Genomic DNA, 27,873 nt, shown 5'->3' with positions numbered 1-27,873 from the left:
GCTACTAAGGATAGCTGGTCGTGGCGTTTCGTGGCTAGTTGATGTTCATGGATGCGGATCATTAGCTGTCTTCCTGTTTGTCCTATATAGTGTTTTGTGCAGTCCTTGCATGGGATTTTGTACACTACATTAGTTTTGATCATGCTGGGTATCGGGTCCTTCGTTCTGGTGAGTTGTCTGAGGGTGGCTGTTGGTTTGTGTGCTGTTATAAGTCCTAGTGGTCGCAATAACATGAATTCGACTGGGACAACACTACCATTACAGGGCAAGCCAAACAAAGAACAGCCAGGGAATTCCTAGAAGCATGGCACTCATCCACAAACTTCATCAACAAACACATCGACCTGGACGCAATATACCGGCCACTACAGCGGACAGCTGAAACTGACAACCGGAAGCGGCAGGGACAGGCCACTATAAATGCCGGAGGAAATACCATAGAAGCGCTTCACAGGAGGCTCCCAAGCACTGAGGATGTCACCTAGACAGGGGACGAAACGTTTGCAACAAAAATTTCCAGCTCGGCGAACAGAACCACAACAACGAGCACCCGAGCTACAAATCTTCACCCAAACTTTGAAGTTCTGATAGTCCTGGCAATAATCAGTTAGGAGTCCTCTAAGTGTCTGTCCATCCTGATGCTCCACTCCATGCTGTTTTGCACTGCAGAACAACTCACTGCTCCACAAATCTGCATACTTCAGTCTATATTTGATGGCAAAATTAAGCAGGGTTCAACAAATTACAATTATGATGTAATTACAATCGAAAGCATATTGTGGGATCTGTTGGGATTTATTGAAGCAGTGGATGCAATCCTTAATGGCCTTAATGGTCACTTCCATGATTGCACTGTGGGTAGAGATAAGTTGTAATGTTCCTCAGCTGTTATTCCAAAACTCTTACAGAGATTGGGGCAGTAAGGCTTGCCACCAGTAAGACTTCCATACAATTCACTATTCACCTGGAAGAGATTGAGAATGCACAATTTCCAAATACAAATGCAAATAGGCAAATTCCAGCAAATCTGGCAGTTTTTTGAAAAGGTTTTCATATCTGTCTACACGCAATGTGAACATAAAATGAATTTTCTATTCATAAAGATGAGAGGATGCAGAGAGATCTCATTGCTTGTATCTGCCCTCAATTGCACCCAGTACATTATGGAATGCAGCAGCAGCATGAAATCAAATGACTGTTGCTTGGCATCACACTAAACTGGATGAATTCTCCAACTGTCTTAAACAACAAAATATTCCTTAATTGTGACACATCAAGAACGCAAGCAAATTTCATACACACAATTCACGAAAAGCTTGTTCATATGCATGGAGTGCAATCAAAAAGCGTAATGAAGTTTTGACAAGCTCACTCGGCAGTTGTGGAACTGATGACTGGATTTAAATTTTATGCCAAACCTCCATTTCAAAGAGCCATGAGGTAGTATTGCCCTGAGTGCCACATGCATTCTGGGGGTCGAATAAACGATACACATATATACAGGAATCAATCATTCAGGCTCTCAAACTTGTTCTGTAGAAGATCATGGCTGATCTGTAACTCAACTCCATTTAACCCCCTTTTTTCCATATCCTATGTCATAGAGTCATAGAGATGTACAGCATGGAGACAGACCCTTCTGTCCAACTCGTCCATGCCGACTAGATATCCCAACCTAATCTGGTCCCATTTGCCAGCACTTGGCTTTCCTCCAATTTAGAACTTCAACTTTTTGACCCAGTCTATCCTTTTATAGCACTATTTTAAAACTAAAAGAATTGTGGTCGCTGGCCCCAAAGTGTTCCCTCACTGACACCTCAGTCAACTGCCCTGCCTTATTTCCCAAAAGTAGGTCAAGTTTTGCAGCTTCTCTAGTAGGTACATCCACGTACTGAATCAGTTATTTTTCTTGCACATGCTGAAAAAATTCCTCTCCATCTAAACCCTTAACACTGTGGCAATCCCAGTCTATGTTTGGAAAATTAAAATCCCCTGCCATAACCACTCTATTATTCTGACAGATAACTAAGATCTCATTACAAATTTTTTTCTCAATTTCCCGCTAACTACTGGGGGATCTATAATACAATCCAAAAAAAGTGATCATCCCATTCCTATTTCTTAGTTCCACCCAAATAACTTCCCTGGATGCATTCCCAGGAATATCCTCCCTAAGTACAGCCATAATGCCCTTATCATTGTAATTACGATAGCAGAGGGATTGAATTCAAGAGTCGTGAAGTGATGTTGCAACTGTACAGGACTTTGGTTAGGCCACATTTGGAGTACTGTGTGCAGTTCTGGTCGCCTCACTTTAGGAAAGATGTGGAAGCTTTGGAGAGGGTGCAGAGAAGATTTACCAGGATGTTGCCTGGAATGGAGAATAGGTCGTACGAGGATAGGTTGAGAGTGCTAGGCCTTTTCTCGTTGGAACGGCGAAGGATGAGGGGTGACTTGATAGAGGTTTATAAGATGATCAGAGGAATAGATAGAGTAGACAGTCAGAAACTTTTTCCCCGGGTGCAACAGAGTGTTACAAGGGGACATAAATTTAAGGTGAAGTGTGGAAGGTATAGGGGAGATGTCAGGGGTGGGTTCTTTACCCAGAGAGTGGTGGGGGCATGGAATGCGCTGCCTGTGGGAGTGGTAGAGTCAGAATCTTTGGTGACCTTTAAGTGCCAATTGGATAGGTACATGGATGGGTGCTTAAGCTAGGATAAATGTTCGGCACAACATCGTGGGCTGAAGGGCCTGTTCTGTGCAGTATTGTTCTATGTTCTATGTTCTATGTTCTATCCCAGTCCCATGTTCCTAACTATGCCCTGAGTTAATCTGTCTTCCTTGTTAGGTCTCTTGCATTGAAATAATGCAGTTGAAACAGACTCGATGAACTGAGTGGCCAAATTCTGCTCTTATATCTTATGGACACCATGACCAATCAAAAATCATTCTCATTCTTGAAAATTTTAACCAAATCAGCATCCACAATTTTTGAGAAAGATTTCCAGGTTTGTAGTACCCTTGACATGTATCAAAAGCACCCAAGTGCCATGGTTTTAGAGCCATCAGATTCGAAGGGAATTGTCAGCAATGAGAGTCTGCCTGCCATCCAGAATAAGACAGCAAATCCAGAAACCGTCTGTTAACAGACAAGTGCCAGCTGAAGACCCTCATTTGAATCTGATGCTAGGGTCCCAGAGGAGGGGAAAACTCTGCCCCAGAATCTCAACTGTCAGGCTTCTCTAATCTCTATTGTGAAACACATTCCTATAACAGAGACCTAAAGCTTTACTAGTCTTCACACAGCCAGCAAATTCTATGGGGGAGGGTAATCTTGTAAGAAACTGCCTTTTCGAAGGCTGTATAACTCTCCTTTCTCCCATTAAAATTGCATATGTGGGAGTTTCCATTGGGAATAGTATACCTGATGCTCAGAATCTCTTGCTGAGTGTAAGGTCAAAGCAATTCTGGTGGTCTTTGAAGCCCTCAGGCTGTTAGAAACACTCTCTTTTGAAAGTTTCTGTATGTTTTATGTTCCGAAGTATCAATTTCTGTTCGTATCAGCTTAGACTGACAACATGATCACTGCTTTTCTAAATCTGAAGTTATCTTTGGTGCATTGGGATTGCAATTCATTAGATTTGTGAAGTTCATTACTGTGGATGCTTATTTTAATATATGGTAATATGCTTCGAGCAGAATTGTTGATCATGTGTATGAAATACCTCAGATCACATCACAAACTACGTGACGACACTATAGGTTAAAAACTAGTCCCACCTATAATTCACCCACAAAAATGCTGGTAGATCAGTCTTGAGGCAGACATTTAATAAAAACGAGGAATCCCAAAATCCAGAATTCCTTGTGATAATATTCCCTATGGGAGCCATACAAAGACAAGTAAATGTAGGCAGTATACTTCACACACTGTTAAAAAATCATGAACAATAGAGATTTTCCTCCATCTATTATCCAGGCCAATATATTTGCTTAGACGTGGTGATCTAAAAATGAAACAAAGCACATGTTTTTAAATTAGCTCACAACATTTTCCAGTATACACTTCATTCCAGCTATCTAGTGCATATGGTTACTTTGCATAGTTGGCATTTTGACCTGACAGTACTTGCTTTGCAGACCTACAAATGTGCCGTTAATTTTTGTCACGCATGCAGAATTCTTCAAGCAGACTTACGCATGAACCAACATTGCGTATTAATAAAAGACATGTTCATGCAGAGTGTACCTTTTTGTTAAAAGTCTTAGTTACAATAAAAGAAACATTTACATTCATGTAGGTAGGGTCAAGACACAAGTAGTTTTGGGGGAACCCAGTAAGGCCAAGGATCTTAAGTCTTAATCTTAAAGATGGCCACATATAACATCAGGAGCTCATTCTAATTATCTTTTTTTTGTATTTCCCACATGCAAGCCAGCCAAATTGACAGCTTGGCTAACTGGAAAATCAAAAGCAGCAGAGGACAAACTGGGACCTCAGCAATTACAAAAGACAAAAGGCTGAATTACTTGCAGCTATCTTCAAACAGATGTATGAAGTACTTGCTCTGTCTCAGGCTGCATCTAAGGTCCCAAGGATCTTGAGTGTCAGTCTTCTGCCAATTCAATTCATGCTATATGATATCAAGAAACCTCTGAAGGCTCTGTATATTATGAAGGTTATAGAGAGTGAAATCATCATGGCAATGACAACAAAGTCTTGTACTTCATGTTGGCAATGGTATAGATTCTATCTAGCTGCAGCATACTAAATGCTGGCAGCAATGTAGATCTGAAAATCCTTTCAAAACAGCTTTAAGAAAGTTGACAGTCAGCAATGTACTGATTGTAATGAGGTCAACCAGGTGGACCTCATGGGATATGAGTTCCCAGATTGGGACTGTTAATCTGGTCCAATCAGGGAGCCCTGGCTGACAGACATAAACAGTCGGCATGGATGGGTTGAATCGAAGGGTCTGTTTCTATGCTGTGCATCTCTATGACTCTATAATAGGAGTGGAGAAAGTGAGGTCTGCAGATGCTGGAGATCAAAGTTGAAACTTTATTGCTGGAACAGCACAGCAGGTCAGGCAGCATTCAGGGAACAGGAGATTCGACGAAGAAGGGCCTGTGCCCGAAACGTCGAATCTCCTGTTCCCTGGATGCTGCCTGACCTGCTGTGCTGTTCCAGCAATAAAGTTTCAATCTATAATAGGAGTATCAGGCGTCCCGTTCATTCTGAGAGCTGATTCCGAGGAAGCTGGATCAGTATCAAGGATTCTCCACGTGTAAATAAAAAGTGACTTGGCGACGGGATACTCGCCTCTATGGAGTTACTTCAAGCAGCTGAAGGGACTGAACATTCAAGAACCTTGCTGAAAAGAACATGTGACAAGGATTTCCAAGAAAGAATCTACAACCGATGGTAGAAATCACTCTCGACTTGGCAAGAGCTGCACATCACTGACTATGTCCTAGGACCGCCATAGAACTGGAAGATTAATCATACCCAGATAGTTATAGATTTGCTTTGGTTGAATTTAACCTGTAGGAGCGATCACAGGTCGAGACTCAGCAGAGAGTGAATGGACATCAGAGATTCTATTTGCAAAATTAAAATCCCTGTTAGGTCAGAAAAACTTTTTTTGTAAAAAGTGCAATTTATAGGCTGAGAAAGTTAGAAGTGAAAAGTTTACAGCTCAGATCAAGCATCGCACCAGAACAAGTGGGAACAAAGCAGAGCTTTGATAAGGGAAATTAAGGGCTATAGAAGCAGGTTAAAATGAGGTCATAGATGAAGGAAATCACAAAGACAGAGTTAAAGTGATATTAAGGCCAATTAGCAGTCTAACAGACAAAGTCTAATGGAGGATCACATCTAATCTGATTACCCACATTACCATCTGTGGCTGATAACCTTGCACTGCCTTGCTTATCAAAAATCTCTCAAAGTTGGCCTTGAATAATTCAAAAACTTGGCATCCACCAACTTTTCAGGAAGAATATTCTAAAGACTCATGATCCTCTTCGAGAATGTGTTTCTCCTGATTTCTGTTTTAAATGAGTGACCCCTTACTTTTAAATAGTCTCCCCTTGTTTTAATATCCTTTCCACACCCACCTCTTTAATATCCCCCAGGATCATCAAGGCACCTCTTATCTCCCGCAGATACAAGCTTAGCCTGTCCAACCTTTTCTCATCAAAAGATTTTCTCATTTCTGGTCTGTTGAGTTTTCTCTTAACTGCTCCCAATGCATTTTCATACTTGCTTAAAGAAGGAGGTAACTATTGTGTACAGTTATTCAACTATAGTCTCACCAGTGCCCTTTATCTCTGAACACAACCTCTCTACTTTTGTATTCAGTTCCCCTTGTGATAAATGATAATCCTTTATTAGCTTTCCCAATTACTGCAAACTAACCTACTGTGATTTATGCACATGGACACCCAGATTCTTCTGCATTTCAGAGCTCTGCATTCTCGCATTGTTTAGACAAGCTTTTTTTATCCCTCCTGTCCAAATGGACAATTTCACATTTCCTTACATAATACTTAATTTGCCAGATCTTTGCCCATTCACCTTAACTATCTCTGTCCCTTGGAACCTCCTTATGAGCCTTTCACAACTTGCATTCCTCGTTAATCTGGTATGAGTCATTTTTGAAACAACACCATCAGTCCCTTCATCAAAGACATTTTTTCTCATTCATGGAATGTGACTAAGCCGGCATTTTATTCCCTACCCAAATTGCCCTGTAGAAGTGGTGGTGAGCTACCTTCCTGAACTGCAGTCCATTTAGAGTAGGTAGACCCACAGTACTGTATGAGAGGGGAATTGCAGCAACACTGATGGAACGGTGATGCATTTCCAAGTCAGAATGGTGAGTGGCTTGGAGGGGAACCTGCAGGTGGTGGTGTTCACATGTACCACGCAAATGTCAGCCCCTACACCTGAACCTGAGGGGCACCAGTATCCTTGGGGGGAGGTTTGCTAGTGCTCTTGGGGGGGTTTTAAACTAACTCTGCAGGGGCATGGGAACCTAGACTGTAGCTTTAGGGTGCAGGACCTGGAGTGTAGGGAGGTTAGGAACATGGCATCAATCTCAAAGGAGGGTACCTGTAAACAGGAAAATGTCTTGAAGTGTGTACACTTCAATGCAAGAAGTATATAAAATAAGGTAGGTGAACTTGCAGCGTGGGTTGGTACCTGGGATTTCGATGTTGTGGCTATTACGGAGACATGGGTAGAACAGGGACAAGATTGGCTGTTGCAGGTTCCAGGGTTTAAATGCTTTAGGAGGTAAAAGAGGGGGAGGTGTGGCATTGCTTGTCAAAGATAGTATTACAGCGGTGGAAAGGACGATGGATGAAGACTCGCCATCTGAGGTAGTTTGGGCTGAGGTTAGGAATAGGAAAGGTGAGGTCACCCTTTTAGGAGTTTTCTACAGGCCTCCTAATAGTCCTGGAGACGTAGAAGAAAGGATTGCGAGGATGATTCAGGAGAAGAGTGAAAGTAATAGGGTGGTTGTTATGGGGGTCTTTAACTTTCCAGATATTGACTGGGAAAGCTATAGCTCGAGTTCGTTAGATGGGTCGGTGTTTGTCCAATGTGTGCAGTAGGGTTTCCTGACACAATATGTAGACAGGCCAACAAGACGTGAGGCCATACTGGATTTGGTTCTGGGTAACGAACCAGGCCAGGTGTTAGAATTGGAGGTAGGTGAGCACTTTGGGGACAGTGACCACAATTCAGTGACTTTTACTCTAGTGATGGAGAGGGATAAGTGTGCACTGCAGGGCAAGAGTTATAGCTGGGGGCAGGGAAATTATGATGCGGTGAGGCACGACTTAGGATGCGTGGCTTGGAAAAGTAAGCTTCAAGGCATGGGCACAATTGATATGTGGAGCTTGTTCAAGGAGCAACGAATGAGTGTCCTTGATAAGTATGTACCTGTCAGGCAGGGAGGAAAGGGTCGTGTGAGGGAGCCGTGGTTTAATAAGGAATTGGAATCCCTTGTTAAATGGAAGAGGGCGGCCTATGTAAAGATGAGGCGTGAAGGTTCAATTGGGGCGATTGAGAGTTATAAGGTAGCCAGGAAGGATCTGAAGAGAGAGCTAAAAGCAGCAAGAAGGGGACATGAAAAGTCCTTAGTTGGTAGGATTAGGGAAAACCCTAAGGCTTTCTATAGGTATGTCAGGAATAAAAGAATGACTAGGGTAGGAATAGGTCCAGTCAAGGATAGTAGTGGGAAATTGCATGTGGAGGCTGAAGAGATTGGGGAGACACTGAATGAATACTTTTCATCAGTATTCACTCAGGAACAGGACATTGTTGCCGATGTGAATCTTGAGTCACAATTAATTAGAATGGACGGCTTTGAGGTATGTAGGGAAGAGGTGTTGGAAATTCTGGGAAGGGTGAAAATAGATAAGTCCCCTGGGCCTGATGGCATTTATCCTAGGATTCTCTGGGAAGCAAGGGAGGAGATCGCAGAGCCATTGGCCTTGATTTTTATGTCCTGGTTGTCTACAGGAGTAGTGCCAGAAGACTGGAGGATAGCAAATGTGGTTCCCTTGTTCAAGAAGGGGAGTAGGGATAACCCTAGTAACTATAGGCCGGTGAGTCTCACTTCTGTTGTGGGCAAAGTCTTAGAGAGAATTGTAAGGGATAGGATTTATGAACATCTGGATAGGAATAATGTGATCAAGGATAGTCAGCATGGTTTTGTGAAGGGCAGGTCGTGCCTCACAAACCTTATTGAATTCTTTGAGAAGGTGACTAAGGAGGTAGACGAGGGTAAAGCGGTAGATGTGGTGTATATGGATTTTAGTAAGGCATTTGATAAGGTTCCCCATGGTAGGCTATTGCAAAGAATATGGAGGTATGGCATTGAGGGTGAGTTGGAGGTTTGGATTAGGAATTGGCTGGCTGGAAGAAGACAGAGGGTAGTAGTTGATAGTAAAGGTTCATCTTGGAGTGCAGTTCCTAGCGGTGTTCCGCAAGGATCTGTTTTGGGACCATTGCTGTTTGTCATTTTCATAAATGACCTGGAGGAGGGGCTAGAAGGTTGGGTGAGCAAGTTTGCGGATGATACGGAAGTCGGTGGAGTTGTTGACAGTGAGGAAGGATGTGTCAGGTTACAGCGGGATATAGATAAGTTGCAGAGCTGGGCAGAAAGGTGGCAAATGGAGTTCAATGTAGGTAAGTGTGAGGTGATTCACTTTGGTAAGAGTAACAAAAAGATGGGGTACTGGGCTAATGGTCGGATAATTGGTAGTGTGGATGAGCAGAGGGATCTTGGTGTCCATGTACACAGATCTCTGAAAGTTGCCACCCAGGTAAATAGTGCGGTGAAGAAGGCATATGGCGTACTGGCTTTTATTGGTAGAGGAATTGAGTTCCGGAGTCCTGAGGTCATGTTGCAGTTGTATAAGACTCTGGTGCGGCCGCATCTGGAGTATTGTGTGCAGTTTTGGTCGCCATACTATAGGAAGGATGTGGAGGCACTGGAACGGGTGCAGAGGAGGTTTACCAGGATGTTGCCTGGTATGATAGGAAGATCGTATGAGGAAAGGCTGAGGCACTTGGGGCTGTTTTCATTGGAGAAAAGAAGGTTTAGGGGTGACTTGATAGAGGTGTACAAGATGATTAGGGGTTTAGATAGGGTTGACTATGAGAACTTTTTTCCACATATGGAGTCAGCTATTACGAGGGGGCATAGCTTTAAATTAAGGGGTGGTAGGTATAGGACAGATGTTAGGGATAGATTCTTTACTCAGTGAGTCGTGAGTTCATGGAATGCCCTGCCAGTAGCAGTGGTAGACTCTCCCTCTTTATGGGCATTTAAACGGGCATTAGATAGGCATATGGAGGATAGGGGCGAGTGTAGGTTAGGTGGGCTTGGATCGGCGCAACATCGAGGGCCAAAGGGCCTGTACTGCGCTGTATTCTTCTATGTTCTATGTTCTACACTATGAGCTTTTATGTTTCATGTATATCCCAATAATATTTGGCAGGGTACCTTGTCAAATGCCTTCTGGGAATTCACCATCAGTATCCTTTAAATCAGTACCATCCACCCCACCTACTCCCCCATCCCCAACACATTACTTTCTCAAAGAAGCCTAACAAATTGGTTAAATAGCATTTCCTTTTCACAAAGCTCTGTTGACTACTTGATTACCTTTTTTTCTCTCTAATTGCCTGCTATAAGGCTTTAATAATAGCTTTACTATCTTTTCAGTGATAGATGTTAGGATAGTTGACCTGTAGCTTCCTGTTTCTACCTCCCTGTCTTTTTGAATGAAGGGGTTGCATTCGTTATTTTCAATTCTATTGGGAACCTTCCCAATTCTAGGAAATGTTGGAAAATCAAAGCACAGCATAAACCATTTCACTGGCTATTTCTTTTAACTTCCTCAGATGAAGTTCATCAGGATCCAAGGACTTGTCAACACAAACTCTAATATTGTGATTAAATGTTCTCATGGCATTGACTTTAACTAATATGGAAATTCCACAAATCTAAACAAGCTACTAGAATCTCTAACATACATGGTTTAAATTAACACATTCTGGTTATTTTTAAATACAAGCCAGATTTATAAAGAATTTTTTGAATTTGCTGCATCAATTAATCCACCCTTCACCTTCTTGTCAGGTGTTTTAAGTTCATAGTTTTTCTCTGTATTGAAGCCCCTTCATAAACTAATCTGAGTTTCATTCCACTAAACAAATTCAAGTGTAACTTAATAGCGGTAAGGAACAGAGTTTTGCATTTCTCACTATTTGTGACGAGTTTGAGGTCACCTCTCAAGGAGTGATCTTGAAAGAAGCATTAGTTCAAGGCATTTTTATTAACCAACATTGATTTATCCAAACAGTAGAAATGTTACCATTTTACAACCAGCTGTTCTTATCACATCAAAGGACAATCCTGCCAAACAAGTTTTAAAAAGATTTTCGTGAGTATATACAATTTCATTACCATTTTTACCATCAAACTACCTTAAACTGAACAATTTTTGTGTGTGATAGATATGCAGTAAAATGAAGTACCTAGCCTCAACCCCTCTGAGCATTATTTTCCAGCAAAACAATTTTTACAGATGCTTTTATTATTAAACATAATAGTTCTGTTAAATTGCATTTGACAATGAAAGTCAATTTGCATGACCCTTCCGTTTCTTAAAAGTATTTGCAGACAAAGTAAATATGCAGGACAACCATAGCACGTTCAGTTTGAATATCTGACTTGAGCATTGTAAAAGCACCAGAGGGAGAAAGTCAGTCTCATGCTACTGCAACTTCACAACATAAATGCCAGTAGAACACTATCCACAATGGAAACCTTGTTGGTGCATTATTTTTTCTAAGGTCAATCAAGAATTGAGCTGAAAATGTGTTGCTGGAAAAGCGCAGCAGGTCAGGCAGCATCCAAGGAACAGGAGAATCGACGTTTCGGGCATAAGCCCTTCTTTCTAATCAAGAATTGACATTGAGTCTTTGTTAATATTAAACTAAATTGGAATTGGAATTGGAATGCCTTTATTTGGTTAAAGTCTGCCACAACTCTGTCAAAAGATTATGGCTCCTTTCTAAGAAATATCCTTTTTCAGAATCTCAAGTACCAATATAATAGACCAACCTTGCACTGCCTTTTAATGAATTTGGATACTAATAACAAATTTGAAATGTTAACTCTGTTTCTGACTCCATAGCTTCCATACTGAGCTGAAAATGTGTTGCTGGAAAAGCGCAGCAGATCAGGCAGCATCCAGGGAACAGGAGAATCGACGTTTCGGGCATTAGCCTTTCTTCAGGAATTCCTGAAGAAGGGCTTATGCCCGAAACGTCAATTCTCCTGTTCCCTGGATGCTGCCTGACCTGCTGCGCTTTTCCAGCAACACATTTTCAGCTCTGATCTCCAGCATCTGCAGCCTTCACCTTCTCCTCAAAGCTTCCATACTGAACAAAGCAGTTCCAAAATGGGCCCTCCATGAAGTAGATTAGCTTCCGAGCCTCTTCATGGAACTGCAAAACTAGAAAAAAAAGAAAAGGAATTACCTATCATAGAATCCCTACAGTGTGAAAGCAGGCCATTCAGCATATGGAGGCCACACCAACCTCCCAAAGAGCATCCCAGCCAGTCTCACCCCCTACTCTGTAGCTCTGCATGAACCATATTTAATCCACCTAGCCTGCACACTATAGGATAATTTACCACGGCCAATCTACCTAGCCAGCACATCTGTGGGAGGAAACCAGAGCATCCGGAGGAAACCCACGCAGACACAGGGAGAATGTGCAAACCCCACATAGACAGTCACCCGAGGCTGGAATCGAATCCACGTCCCTAGCACTGTGAGGCAGCAGTGCTAACCACCGAGCCATCGTGCCGCCCTAGAGTTTTGTCTATTCCTTGATCCTTAAGTTTATCCTTTATTTTACAGCAGTTAGCATTTGATCTGCTCTTACAGATGTTTTACTATATAAATCATTTAAGACCAAAAATCTCCTTAATTACTGAGTTCAAAGCACAAAAGGAAACTTTTTTCTGAAGTCCCCGAAATGTTCCCAATACCAGTACTACGAGAAGACAGCACTTAACATAATCAGTCACAGACAGTGCAGCCAAATGTAACAAGTGAGAGATCGTTAGAACGCACCAAGAGAAAAATCATTACAATGTTGTGTAAAGAAAGTGCCTGCAGCCATCTGAATAATTTAGAAGAGACTACAGGTTTATATCAATGATCTGTCCTATCCCACATAGCCTAAACAAGACTAAATCCCACTGTCTTGTATGATGCACATTTGTTGCTTAGAGCAGCAAGATATTTTGATTTTTCTTAAGCAAATGTAATGAGTTACTCTATCTCCTCAGGAATTTTTTTAAAGTGTCTTATTTGAAAAAGATTTAGGGCAACAAGGCAAATATTAGTGGCAAGTGTCATAAGAAGTATCAGTCCTGTATCATATGACTTCCATGAAGGCAGGCAGAAGGGTGCAGTTGCAATTGCATAAGGCTATGTTTATACCAACATGTGATAAAGCGTTTTCTACTCCAGTGTTGCAGTGATGGCTACTTTGCCGCAGAATGCTCCATTCTGCATGTCCTTTCCCAACCGGAAATATTTGAGCAAACAAAAAAACTTTGACCTCAAGTCCATTAGACAGCGTCTACATGCCATGTTCTCAAGGGCCTGTGGGAAAAGGAGTTCCTGGATCCTGCTAATGGTTCCCTGAGCAGATTGAAAAAGGCATTTGGATGAATGCCTTATTGTCAGTAATTTTAGACCAAGCACCAACAGATAGATTGACTAGTGGTGAGAAGGACACAATCCATGCTGCATGTGAGAAGACTGTGATGTACAAGAGACTGGTACCCGCCTCCTTTTGGAATGTACTGTTGCAACAAAGGAATGCAGTGAATTTGGCCAAGGATTGTCTTGAACAGCTCAGTAACACAAGGCTTTTTGAGTGCGTACCCCATTCTTTTTCCCTTCTTCAAATTAAATAAGTGGAATCCCGTTCATAACCGTTTTTAAAAACTTAGTTTGTATGTCAGATGCAAAGCATACAAAGCACTTTGAACTAAGATACTTTGCAATGGTAATGAAACAGACAGCAACAAAAAAAAAGCCTGTTAGAACAAGAAAAAGCCAGTAATGGGACTTCAATACCACTGAACTTGTCCAGCCTTAATTTGGAATACAGTGCTTTCAAAATAAAACAAAATCTGCAATGGCCAAACCCATAATACAGAGCCATACATTTAAACAAACCATTCTCCAAACACAACATAGAAAAGGCTCTAACTGTTAAAGTTTAGAAGAATGTGTGGTGACCTAATTGAAACATTTAAGATCCTGAAAGTATTTAAAAGACTCAATATCAGGAAGATGTTTCCTCTCATAAGGGAGACTAGAAATAGGCAACACAATTAGAAAAGGCCCCCCATTTAAGATGGAAATGAGGAGAAATTTTTTGTTTCTCTCAGAGGGTCTTTAACCTACGGAATTTTCTTTTCCATGGAAGGCATGGTGTTGAATTTATCCAAGGCTATGTTAGGTAAGTGACAGACAAAGTCAGTGTGTATAGGAGGCAGACAGGGAACTGGAGTTGTGACCACTAACAGATTTTACCTATTGACAGAGAAGGTTGGATGAGCTGAATGACTTAATCCTGCTCCCAAGATCCGTGTTCCTACAGGACATTTAATTTATTTTACTAATTCATAATTTTATTTTATCAAGCAGGAACTATATCATATAACTTATGATTTTCTGCCTCACATAGCTGCACTCACCTTGATGACACGGAACTGAAATTCCAGCATTGCTAAATATAGACATGATGTCAAAGCAGTCGTCTTCCACTCATCAGGAATGAAATGAAAATAAAATCATAAATGGAACAACAATTAATATGTTCTTCTCATGCTGAATCACCAATGTGCAGTGGCAGCAATGTGTACCATATACAGGATCCACTGTGACATTTCACTAATACTCCTCTGTTGTAAACTTTAGAATAGACTACTTGTGTTCAATTCCAGCCTCGGGTGACTGTCTGTGTGGAGCTTGCATATTCTCCCTTGTCTGCGTGGGTTTCCTCCCACAATCCAAAGATTGCACAGGTCAGGTGAATTGGCCATGCTAAATTGTCCATTGAGTTAGGTGCATTAGTCAGTGGTAAATATAGGGTAGGGGAATGGGTCTGGGTGGGTTGCTCTTCGGAAGGTCAGTGTGGACTTGTTGGATCAAATGGCCTGTTTCCATACTGTAGGAAATCTAATCTAATCTAATAAGAAATAGCAGAAGGAATAGGCCATCTTGGCTGACGAGCCTACTCTGCCATTCAATAAGATCGTGGCAGAACTTTTTATTGGTGGCATGGTGGCTCAGTGATTAGTACTGCTACCTCACAGCACCAGGGTCTCAGGTTCGATTCCAGCCTCGGGTGACCATGTGGAGTTTCTTCTGGGTGTTCCGGTTTCCTCCCACAGTCACAAAGGTGTGCAGGTCGGGTGAATTGGCCATGCTAAATTGCCCATAGTGTTAGGTGCATTAGTCAGAGGGAAATGGGTCTGGGTGGTTACTCTTTGGAGGGTCAGTGTGGACTAGTTGGGCCAAAGGGCCTGTTTTCACACTGTAGGTAATCTAATCTAACAAGTTCAATCATAGTAATGTTAGCCTCAAACAACCAGCAATTTTTTCCTTCTTGCTTCCATTATTGGGAGAGTGCAGATGTGAATGGCATCTTGAAGTAAGTCCCATTTTGCTTTTGCACCTTATGGGAATTCTGGACAGTGGCCTATTCAATCAGTCAAGGAACTGCTGGCTTTGATTTGGTTAGGCAGTAAGGCTGATGTTGATAGTAGAACAGCAGCTCATAGCTGCCTTTAGCCTATAGTTTCCCAGCATGAGACCAGGCTTGCCAAGGACAGATCACTGAAAGAAATCATCTCATGTTCAACTGGCTGGGGCAGAGTCCAGAGAAAACACGTGAGCAAGGTGTAGACTTCACTGTAAGAAACCCACTATTCTTGATGACGGAAGCTCCCAGAAACAGTCTTTTGCATCTGCCTTTCAAATCAAACAGGGCCAGTTAATCTTGTGTGCATCTGTGCTCCACTGCAGAGGTGAAAAGGTAATTATATCAGGAGCTTGACGATGCTGTCAGCAGAATCCCTCAGTCAGAACATCTCTGCTGGGGATTTCAAGGTAAAGGTGGGTGTGGTCCATGAGGCATGCCTTCTAGCTTTGCACACATCCAGGAAAGATTAATGAGAGCAAAGACTACGTGAGCATGGCAGCTACCATGAGCTTTGTGTAACTAACACCTTTCAGAATAAACCAAGGCATCCTGGAGACATCCAAGGTCACAGCTTTGGCACCAGCTGGATCTGATCATTACTAGATGTGATACTCTGAACAGCATTCTCACTAGATTCAGTCACCGCAGCACTGACTGTGACACTCCCCAGTGTGCTTTAGTTTAGAATACAAGTTGTTTGCATTCAGTAATAAGATTTAGTATTATCAGCAAAATTAAATTAGTAAAATTACCATATGTACTCAAGTAATTGTCAGTTTCATAAAGACGTTGACTTCCAACTTTTGAACACAAAGGTTGTTTGTCATGTATAGGTTGACCCATGACATTTAGCAAAGAGAATCCAAACTCTTTGTACTTATTGCCTCACTCACTTGCCACTGAAGTCAAACATGCCCTAATGCAAAGATGCTTGGTAGAATATTAGAATAGTACCTTATGGAAAATGGCTGTTCAGCTCCTCATGTTTGCAAATGTTAACAAGCAATGTCAAGGCTACCACCTCACTGGTGCACACTGTGTTCCTGCCAATCTCACCCTCCAAGGTGCCAAGTCAATATCAAGAAGAGTTAGATACACAGCCAAGTTCAATCATAAAGTTTTTGAGTTAGCAAAGCAGCCAAATCATTGTGCCACAGCTAGATAATTCAGGGTATTAGAGAACAGTATTAGAGATTGGAGAAAGTCCTCTTTACAACATAGGCAGCTGGTTAAGAATAAATGTGCAAATAAAGGAGCATGTGATTTCAGTTGGAAGATGACGTTACAAAATATGTCAATGAAAATTGCCAGAATGGAGTCTCAGTTTCTAAAGGATCCATTTGGAGTGTCCACACTGATATTAGCAAGAAACTTAGGCAATGCAGGTGTCAAAGCTTGTCCTGGATGGAATACCAAATTCATAAAGAGAAACAATTCTGTACTGCAACAAAAGATCAAGATCTGTTAGCATGCCCCAGCATGTACTGGTAGGTTAGCAATTTATAATCAATCACCAACAGAACTATGAATGCAGATCGGCCTATAAAGGAACATGGATGATGCTGCCATGAATTTTGAAAGATGAGCTATTTAATTGGAGAGAAAAAGAGTTAAGACATTGGCCATGGAAAGAGTGAACTCACTTTGTACTCTTATGTATCTGAGGGGAAAAATTTAAGCAATGGTGACATTCAAGAGGAAATTCTTCTTGAAACAATAATCCCCAAAAGGGCTAGTCATCCATGATAAAGGATAGATGGATGAAGGTGACTTGAAAATATGGCTGGGGCAAGTTTGAACTTTGTAATCAAGAAGAGTAGAAAAGGGGAAGGTCTTGTCATCTGGAACATGTACCAATCACATTTTTTTCATTAATGTTGTTGATGAGGTTAGAATGTAAAACAATGATACTGGAGTGATTTCCAGTGTTCTGACCAGCCTTGTTCAATCATTCTGTGAATGCTTTAGGTTCTCCAAAGTTAACGCATCCCTGAATAAATTAATAAACAGCACAGATGAAGCAAAGAATTTGATGTTTAGAACTTTCTGGTATTCAATGGTATGGTATACATGTCATATATTTGAACTAAAACTAATTATTGTGCAAAGGTCACTATATTAAAGACGTGGGGTAGACACCGCTGACAAAAAAACTGATTGGAAATAAATTACACTATCACATGTATGTGGAGACTTTTGAAAGGGTACAGAAACAGTTTACCAGGATGTGGTCTGGTTTGGAAGGTATTATCTATGAGAAGAGATTGGACAAACTTGTTTTGCTTTCACTTGAATATCAAAGGATGAGGGGCAACCTGTTAGAAGTTCGCAAAATGTGAGAGGCATAGATAGAATGATAGTCAGGGCCTTTTTCCCAGTATAGAAATGTTGAATACTAGGGGACATAGGTTCAAGGATAAAAGGAGTAAGTTTAAAGGAGATATGAAAGGTAAGCTTTGTTACACAGAGGGTGGTAAATGCCTGAAATTTGCTGCCTAAGGAGGTGGTGGAGGATGACACAACAGTAATGTTTAAGAGGCAGCTTGACAGATATATGAATAGGTAGGGAATAGAGGGATATGGACCACGTAGAGGGGAAAGGTTTTAAGTTTAGAGAGACATCATGTGTCAGCACAGTCTTGGTGGGCTGAAGGACCTGTTCTTGTGCTGTATTGTTCTTTGTTTTTAGGCTGACAATGGAAACAATTCACAAAAGAAAACATACTAATATGCGATCTAATCTTTCATTGATCAGGTTTGGCAACATGACAAACTATATAAAGACACAATGATCAGTACTTTAACTTGTAAATACTGTTACCAAGAATCACAATTCAGAAATTATATATATTTCCAAAAGAACATCTCCACAGAACTTGGATAATTGATGTAAACTGCTGCTTTGTAAACATTCCTAAGTATTCATTATTCTTGATAGAACAATGACTTAGTCCCTCAGCAGATGTATCTTTTGATGATTATTTTTGCTTCTGTTTTCAATTGCTGTGGCCTTGAATCTTTTATCCTGAAAGCTAATAAGTTTCAAATGCCTGCCATGTGGTTGCTCTTTGCGTATAAAGAGGCCAGACTAAAATCCTGAAAATACCAGAATGGAGATTAACGTCCAGAAAGAGCACAAAGAGTACACAGCAGGACACAGCTGAAAAGGAACAGATGGCACAGGGTCCTGCAGGAGCACTTTTTTTTATATATATATCCAATATGAGTTAGCACAGATAATAGGCAGTGCACCTTCTTACACTTGAGAACATATTTTGACTCAATATTTGAAACTGTGGAATAGCACATTGTTTATAAAGACAGCAATGTTTCAGAAGTAAATCAACATATTACTTTCATAATATAATGTCAATTGTCATTAGAATGCAAAGTGTTAAGGTACATTTAGAATGTTTAACCTACCAGTATGGTAATGTTACTATTTTCTGGATTAGATTAGATTACTTACAGTGTGGAAACAGGCCCTTCGGCCCAACAAGTCCACACCGACCCGCCACCCACCCAGACCCATTCCCCTACATTTACCCCTGCCCCTAACACTACGGGCAATTTAGCATGGCCAATTCACCTAACCTGCACGTTTTTGGACTGTGGGAGAAAACCCACGCAGACACGGGGAGAATGTGCAAACTCCACACAGTCAGTCGCCTGAGGTGGGAATTGAACCCAGGTCTCTGGCGCTGTGAGGCAGCAGTGCTAACCACTGTGCCACCGTGCTGCTGGAAGACCACAGCAGTTCAAGCAGCATCCGAGGAGCAGTAAAATCGACGTTTCGGGCAAAAGCCCTTCATCAGGAATACAGGCAGAGAGCCTGAAGCGTGGAGAGATAAGTGAGAGGAGGGTGGGGGTGGGGAGAAAGTAGCATAGAGTACAATAGGTGAGTGGGGGAGGGGATGAAGGTGATAGGTCGGCGGTGGGGAGGTGGGTGGAGTGGATAGGTGGAAAAGAAGATAGGCAGGTAGGACAAGTCATAGGGACAGTGCTGAAGCAAATGTGGCAGTGGTAGCAGGTTTGTTTCAGGACATGGTTGAAGAGCTTCAGGGCAGAGGAAATAACCTGGGAATTGCAGTGGGAGAGGGACTCCCTGAGATTCTTGTAGAGAGAGAAGGAAAACTTCTTCAAGGCAGGCATCCTTGCAAGAGGATTCACACGAGGGTTAAAATCATCTAGGTAAAAACAATGACTGCAGATGCTGGAAACCAGATTCTGGATTAGCTGTGCTCTTCCAGCACCACTAATCCAGAATCTGGTTTCCAGCATCTGCAGTCATTGTTTTTACCTGGTAATGTTACTAGTCAACCTTATCATTCCATTTGTGTTTGATTTAAGCACCATGTGTCAGAATGCCATAAAACCCTGTCAGAATGGTGATTTAAGAGCACCAACAGATGTTAAATTATTTGTCACAAGAGCTGAATTATATACTAGCTGGAATAAGCTTGAATGCTTGATGTCTGTATATGAGCAGAAAGTGAGGTCTGCAGATGCTGGAGATCAGAGCTGAAAATGTGTTGCTGGAAAAGTGCAGCAGGTCAGGCAGCGTCCAGGGAACAGGAGAATCGATGTTTCGGGCATAAGCCTGAAGAAGGGCTTATGTCTGTATATGAGCACCAAAATTTAAAATGTTGCTGTACCCATTACTAATAGAGTGGAGCATCTCTTGTATCATGGAACCCCAAGTGGTCTTTTAGGTAATTTCCAGCAGAAATGTCCTATACATCAGAGAAAGAAGATTTGCATTTGCCTTTATGGTGCTTGTAACGTGTAGAAAGCTTCATCAGTGTAAAGGAAAAAAACACAAACTCTGAAAATTAGATTTCCACAAGACACAAATTTAGCAGACTTACCTCTTTTTAACTTCCTCATTACCTTGAATGTGAATCTTTTAGCAGACACAATTGGTTCACAGGTCATTTGACCTTTTGTTTTATTCTAGTTGTTGAAATTTATAAAGTTTCTCGTTAACAAAAGGACTTATTTATGAATGGTCTGTTCAAGTTATTTTAAATGTTATTTGACTGTCTTTAGCTTATTAGCTAAAATACCTAAATATGTCTTTAAGGCATTACCATTATAAGTTAAAATTCTTCTGAATGTGGTTGTAATTAACTCTTAAATTTATAATTTAGTATTTATTATACAATTTATTGCTTGAACTGCTAGGTAAACAAAAGCAAATGGAAACTATATCTTCTCATTGAAAAGTAAAATATTTGCATTGGAACCCAGGAAAACTACACAAATCTGATTCATAATTATATTTCATAAAAAATGTCCTGGTGGTGGCTGAGGTTTGGCCACAAGAGTACAAGGAAAGGCATTTGTTACATGAATGAATGTTTACCAAGAAAATCCATTCAAAGCTGATCAATTAAATTGAAGTCAATCCTCACAAAACCTAAACTATTCTTGCTGACAGTAAAGCAAAATGTAGTGTGAATTCCTGATAACAATCAAACTTTAAATGAAGTCATGTTTTCTTTGCTCTGGACACGTTGTTCCCCACCCCCGCGTCCATTAACTTGTATTCATTACAAATTACTTCCCTAATGTCCTAGGGTCAATTTGACCCCAAGACATTAGGGGTTGGTTACACAATGTGGATTAGATTGATGGCAAGCAAAGTCAATGCTTTACATAAAGCACGAGAAAACGACCTGCTGATCTGAAATAGGGCAGAAAATACCAGTATATACTACATACCCATTAGCATCCATAAAGAGAAAAAGATAGGTTAATGTTTCAGTTGCAGACCTTTCGTCTGAGCAAAGATCCATACCCAAGGGACGTAGATCCTTTCTCAGATGAAAGGTATATGTGCAGTCTTTCCTCTTTAAGAATGTTGGCATGCATACCATGTTCTCTAGTGCTTTTTAGCAGCTTTTCTCATTTGGTCAGCTTTCACCACACTAAAATAAAAGCAACATGAATGGGAGAATAGCCATCTGATTTCTTCACTTATTTATTAGCTTGGAAGATAAGGGGAACACATTTTCAAATAAAAAATATCACTCCAATAAACTATGACTTGGAGGTGCCGGTATTGGACTGGGATGGACAAAGGTGAAAATCACACAATACCAGGTTATAGTCCAATAGGTTTAACTGGAAGCACTAGCTTTCTTAGCGCCGCCCCTTCATCAGGTTAAAAATCACACGACACCAGGCTATAGTCCAACAAGTTTAACTGGAAGCATTAGCTTTCGGAGAGCTGCTCATTCATCAGGTGGTTGTAACCTAATGAAATCACCCATTGAAGGAGCGATGGTCCAAAAGCTAGTGCTCCCAAATAAATCTGTTGGACCACAACCTGGTGTCATGTGATTTTTACCTTTGTCCAATAAACTAGTAATGGATAGCAACAAAACATAATAACATGAGAAGATCGATCAGCCACTTGATCCTGTTCCATCACTCTGTGGTTGATGTGCAATGCAACCTCATATGCCTGTGTTTGCCCCAAATCCCTTAAAGTTTTGATTAACAAAGGTCCATCAACTTCAGACTTAAAATTAGCACTTATTCTAGTATTAATTAGCTTCATGTTTCAAGCCCCACATGTTACTGTCAGTGACTGTTAATGTGCCTTTTTGGAAGGGACCTTCCTAATTCTGGATACTTGCCTCTCTCTGAAGCTCGGTTCTCTCTTCTCCTGCAAGGCGAGAAACAGAGAACCAAGTGTTAAAAATAGTTTGTGTGTTTAGGAGGGAGGGACAACATTTGTGAAGTGTGACTATGTAGTTTGGTGCAAGAGAACAATAGGATGAGGGTGAGTGAGAGGTTTGGTTATTCAGATAGGGATATGAGGTGCTTCATAGACCGCAATGAATGGAGCTACAAGATGTGTTGACATGAGGAGTGCCGAACAAAAAATGCTGGCAAAGTCAGAGTGTGTACTTGGCAACAGAAAGTGTAATACGATCCATCCTTCCTGTGCTCTCCTGGATCCCCTTGGTCACTGTTTCCAGGTTTGAGAGACCATACTCCTGTGTTTTTTCCAAGCCTGTCTGTGCAATTGGAAGGGCTGGTGGCCTTTTACTCCAGTACTTGAGAAACATCAGTTTGCTGCAGTCTCTCAGATCCCACAGAAGGATTTCCAGATCAGAGTAAGAGACATGGAGGACAGACTTCCCAGGTTTCCATTGTGTTTTCATTTGTGATGCAGCCTCAGCAACCCATGTCCAGCACTGCCATTCTATCCAAAATAATTATCACTTTAATTTGAAATCCCTCCTTTGACAAAACTGATGCAATATTACACCCATTGGCTGTAGAAATAGAAAGGAACAGGCTAATACTATGGCTCAAATAAATAGCAATAGCAAAGCCTACTGGAGATTCCAAGGTGTAGCTGACTGTGAGTTCAGCTGCAAACATCTGTTAAAAAATCCTCTCATTATACAAAATACACCTCATCCAGTGGGTTTTTTTTTTATAATTCAGAAAACCAGCCCTTTACATATATACATATTCTGAAAATGTGTTGCTGGAAAAGCGCAGCAGGCCAGGCAGCATCCAAGGAGCAGGAGAATCGACGTTTCTTCAGGAACCTGCTGAAGAAGGGCTCATGCCCAAAATGTCGATTCTCCTGCTCCTTGGATGCTGCCTGACTTGTTGCGCTTTTCCAGAAACACATTTTCAGCTCTGATCTCCAGCATCTACAGTCCTCACTTTCTCCTTATATATGCATATTACCATTTAGCCTGTCTATATCCCTGTGAACATTCCTTACATACTCATCATAACATGCCCTCCCACCCTGTTTTTTTGTCAATAATACTTAAAACTGGCTGCATTGAATTACCATTTCCATGAAGAGGCATTGAACTGAGTGAGATAGCAAGAAACTCCCATCTTTTGTTTTACTCACTGATAAATGATAAATTCACATACTGCCTAGCACGCTTGGAATGACACAGTGAAACACAGACTAGAATCCACAAAGAAATGGTATGTCAGTAATAGCCTTTCAGCAACAGGAAATAGTGAAAGCAACATGGAATGATAGCAGCAAACATAATGAAACTCTGTTCTCCCTCTTTCTCAATCCCATAAACCAGCAGCACTTAAAAAAGCAACTTGGAACAACAACCAGTCACTAAGAACTCAAGATCTGTAAACATTGCCACTCCTGAAAAAACAAAACAACAGCTAAACAATTAAGACCGTAAGGGGTAACTTCTTCACACAGATGGTGGTGCGTGTATGGAATGCGCTGCTAGAGGAAATGGTGGATGCTCGAACAATGAAAGCATTTAAAAAGCGTCTGGATGGGTATATGAATAGGAAAGGTTTAGAGGGATATGGAGAAAGTGAAGACTGCAGATGCTGGACATCACTCTCAAAGTTCTAGCCTCTATAAAAAATTGAAATCATGATTATGGAATTATAGAGTCATAGAGATCCAACTTCGGTCCAACTCGCCCATGCTAACTTGATATCCTAAATTAATCTCGTCTCATGAACTTGATTGAGTTTTTTGAAGAAGTAACAAAGAGGATTGAAGTGGGCAGAACAGTATATGTGATCTATATGGACTTCAGTAAGACATTTGACAAGGTTCCTCATGGGAGACTGGTCAGCAAGGTTATATCTCATGGAATACAGGGAGAACTAGCCATTTGGATACAGAACTGGCTCAAAGGTAGAAGACAGAGGGTGGTGGGGAGGGTTGCTTTTCGGACTGGAGGCCTGTGACCAGTGGAGTGCCACAAGGATCGGCACTGGGTGCACTGCTTTTCATCATTTCTTTAAATGATCTGGATGTGAACATAGGAGGTATAGTTAGTAAGTTTGCTTTTGACACCAAAATTGGAGGTGTAGTGGATAGCAAAGATATCTTAGATTACAACAGGATCTTGGTCAGATGGGCCAATGGGCTGAGGAGTGTCAGATGGAGTTTAATTCAGATAAATGTGAGGTGCTGCATTTTGGAAAAGCAAATCTTAGCAGGAATTATACAGTTAATGGTAAGGTGCTAAGGAGTGTTGCTGAACAAAGAGACCTTGGCGTGCAGGTTCATACTTCCTTGAAAATAGAGTTGCAGGTAGATAGGATAGTGAAGAAGGCATTTGGTATGCTTTCCTTTATTGGTCAGAACATTGAGTATAGGAGTTGGGAGGTCATGTTGGAATATTGCGTGCAATTCTGCTCTCCTTCGTATCGGAAGGATTTTGTGAAACTCGAAAGTGTTCACAAAAGATTTATAAGGATGTTGCCAGGGTTGGAGGATTTGAGCTATACGGAGAGGCTGAATAGGCTGGGAGTGTTTTCCCTGGAGCATCAGAGGCTGAGGGGTGACCTTGTAGAGGTTTATAAAATCATGAAGGGCATGGATAGGGTAAATAGACAAGGTCTTTTCACTGGGGTCGGGGAGTCTAGAACTCGAGGGCATCGGTTTAGGGTGAGAGGAGAAAGATATAAAAGGAACCTAAGGGGTAACTTCTTCACACAGATGGTGGTGCGTGTATGGAATGCGCTGCTAGAGGAAATGGTGGATGCTCGAACAATGAAAGCATTTAAAAAGCGTCTGGATGGGTATATGAATAGGAAAGGTTTAGAGGGATATGGAGAAAGTGAAGACTGCAGATGCTGGAGATCAGAGTCAAGAGTGTGGTACTGGAAAAGACAGGCCGCCTACTTGCGGAGCGATTCAGAGAGCACCTCTGGGCCACCCGGACGAACCAACCCAACCAACCTGTAGCACAGCATTTCAACTCCCCCTCCCACTCCACCGAGGATATGCAGGTCATTGGACTCATCCACCGCCAAACCACAACAACGCGACGGTCGGAGGAGGAGCGTCTTATCTTCCGACTGGGAACCCTCCAACCGCAGGGGATGAACTTGGACTTCACCAGTTTCTTCATCCCCCCTCCCCCCACCTTGTCTCAGCCGGATCCCTCCAGCCCGGCACCGCCTTCCTGACCTGCAGTCTTCTTCTTGACCTCTCCGCCTCCATCCTACTCCGACCTATCACCCTCACCTTGACCTCTTTCCACCTATCACATTTCCAACGCCCCTCCTCCAAGTCCCTCCTCCCTACCTTTTATCTTCTCCTGCTGAACACTCTCTGCTCATTCCTGAAGAAGGGCCTGTGCCCGAAACGTCGAATCTCCTGTTCCTTGGATGCTGCCTGACCTGCTGTGCTGTTCCAGCAATAAAGTTTCAACTTTGATCTCCAGCATCTGCAGACCTCACTTTCTACTGGAAAAGTACAGCAGGTCAGGCAGCATCCGAGGAGCAGGAGAGTCAACGTTTCAGGCTTGTGGGCCGGGGGGCTGAGAGATAAATGGGAGGGGTGTGGGGTTGGGGGGAAGGTAGCTGAGAATGCAATAGGTAGATGAAAGTGGGGGTGAAGATGATAGGTCAATCAGGAGGATGGAGCGGATAGATGGGAAAGGTGATGGACAGGTCGAGAGAGTGGTGCTGAGTTGGAGGCTTGGGACAGCAATAATGTGGGGAAAGGGGAAATGAGGAAACTGGTGAAATCCACACTGATCCCGTGTGGTTGCAGGGTCACAAGGCGGAATATGAGGCGTGCTTTCTTCAGGCATTGGGTAGTAAGGGTTTGGCGATGGAGGAGGCCCAGGAGGGACTTCAACTTCCCCTCTCACTGCGCCAAGGACATGCAAGTCCTGGGCATCCTCCACCACCAAACCCAAACCGCCTGGCACCTGGAGGAAGAATGCCTTTTCTTCTGCCGTAGGACTCTCCAATCACATGGGATCAATGCAGATTTCACCATAGAGTCATAGAGATGTGCAGCACGGATACAGACCCTTCGGTCCAACCCATCCATGCATACCAGATATCCAACCCAACCTAGTTCTACCTGCTTAGCACTTGGCCCATATCCTTCTAAACCCTTCCTATTCATATACCCATCCAAATGCCTTTTAAATGTTGCAATTGTACTAGCCTCCACCATTTCCTCTGGCAGCTCATTCCATACACATACCACCCTCTGTGTGAAAACGTTACCCCTTAGATCACTTTTATATCTTTCCCCTCTCACCCTAAACCTATGCTCTCTAGTTCTGGACTCCCCCACCCCAGGGAAAAGACTTGGTCTATTTATCCTATCCATGCCACTCATAATTTTGTAAACCTCTATAAGGTCACCCCTCAGCCTCCAATGCTCCAGGGGAAACAGCCCCAGCCTGTTCAGCCTCTCCCTATATCTCAAATCTTCCAACCCTGGCAACATCCTTGTAAATCTTTTCTGAACCCTTTCAAGTTTCACAACTTCTTTTCAATAGAAAGGAGAGCAGAATTGCATACAATATTCCAACAGTGGCCTAACCAATGTCCTGTACAGCCGCAACATGACCTCCCAACTCCTGTACTCAATACTCTGACCAATAAAGGAAAGCATACCAAATGCCTTCTTCACTATCTTATCTACGTCCACTTTCAAGGAGTTATGAACCTGCACTCCAAGGTCTCTTTGTTCAGCAACACTCCGTAGGACCTTACCATTAACTGTATAAGTCCTGCTAAGATTTGCTTTCCCAAAATGCAGCACTTCGCAATTATCTGAATTAAACTCCATCTGCCACTCCTCAGCCCATTGGCCCATCTAGTCAAGATCCTGTTGTAATCTGAGGAGAAAGTGAGGTCTGCAGATGCTGGAGATCAGAGCTGGAAATGTGTTGCTGGAAAAGCGCAGCAGGTCAGGCAGCATCCAGGGAACAGGAGAATCGACGTTTCGGGCATAAGCCCTTCCTGAAGAAGGGCTTATGCCCGAAACGTCGATTCTCCTGTTCCCTGGATGCTGCCTGACCTGCTGCGCTTTTCCAGCAACACATTTCCAGCCCTGTTGTAATCTGAGGTAACCTTATTCGCTGTCCACTACACTTCCAATTTTGGTGTCATCTGCAAACTTACTAACTATACCTCTTATGCTCACATCCAAACCATTTATATAAATGACAAAACGTAGTGGCCCCAGCACCGATCCTTGAGGCACTCCACTGGTCACAGGCCTCCAATCTGATAAACAACCCTCAACCACCATACTCTGTCTTCTATCTTTAAGCCAGTTCTGTAGCTAAATAACTCGTTCTCCCTTTATTCCATGAGATCTAATCTTGCTGACCAGTCTCCAGTGAGGAACCTTGTCGAACGCCTTACTGAAGTCCACATAGATCACATCTACCACTTTGCCCTTATCAATCCTCTTTGTTACTTTATCAAAAAACTCAATCAAGTTCGTGAGACATGATTTCCCACGCACAAAGCCATATTGACTATCCCTAATCAGTCTTTGCCTTTCCAAATACATGTACATCCTGTCCCTCAGGATTCCCTCCAAATACTTGCCCACCACTGACATCAGGCTCACTGGTCTATAGTTCCCTGGCTTGTCCTTACCACCCTTCTTGAACAGTGGCATCACGTTAGCCAACCTCCAGTCTTCCGGCACCTCACCTGTGACTACCAATGATACAAATATCTCAGCAAGAGGTCCAGCAATCACTTCCCTAGCTTCCCAAAGAGTTCTAGGGTACACTTGATCAGGTCCTAGG

This window comes from Chiloscyllium plagiosum, unplaced genomic scaffold (assembly GCF_037043375.1).
Source record: "Chiloscyllium plagiosum isolate Xiang-an unplaced genomic scaffold, Cpla_swu_hap1 HiC_scaffold_17, whole genome shotgun sequence".
Lineage (NCBI taxonomy): Eukaryota > Metazoa > Chordata > Chondrichthyes > Orectolobiformes > Hemiscylliidae > Chiloscyllium > Chiloscyllium plagiosum.
This window is presented reverse-complemented; position numbering follows the sequence as displayed.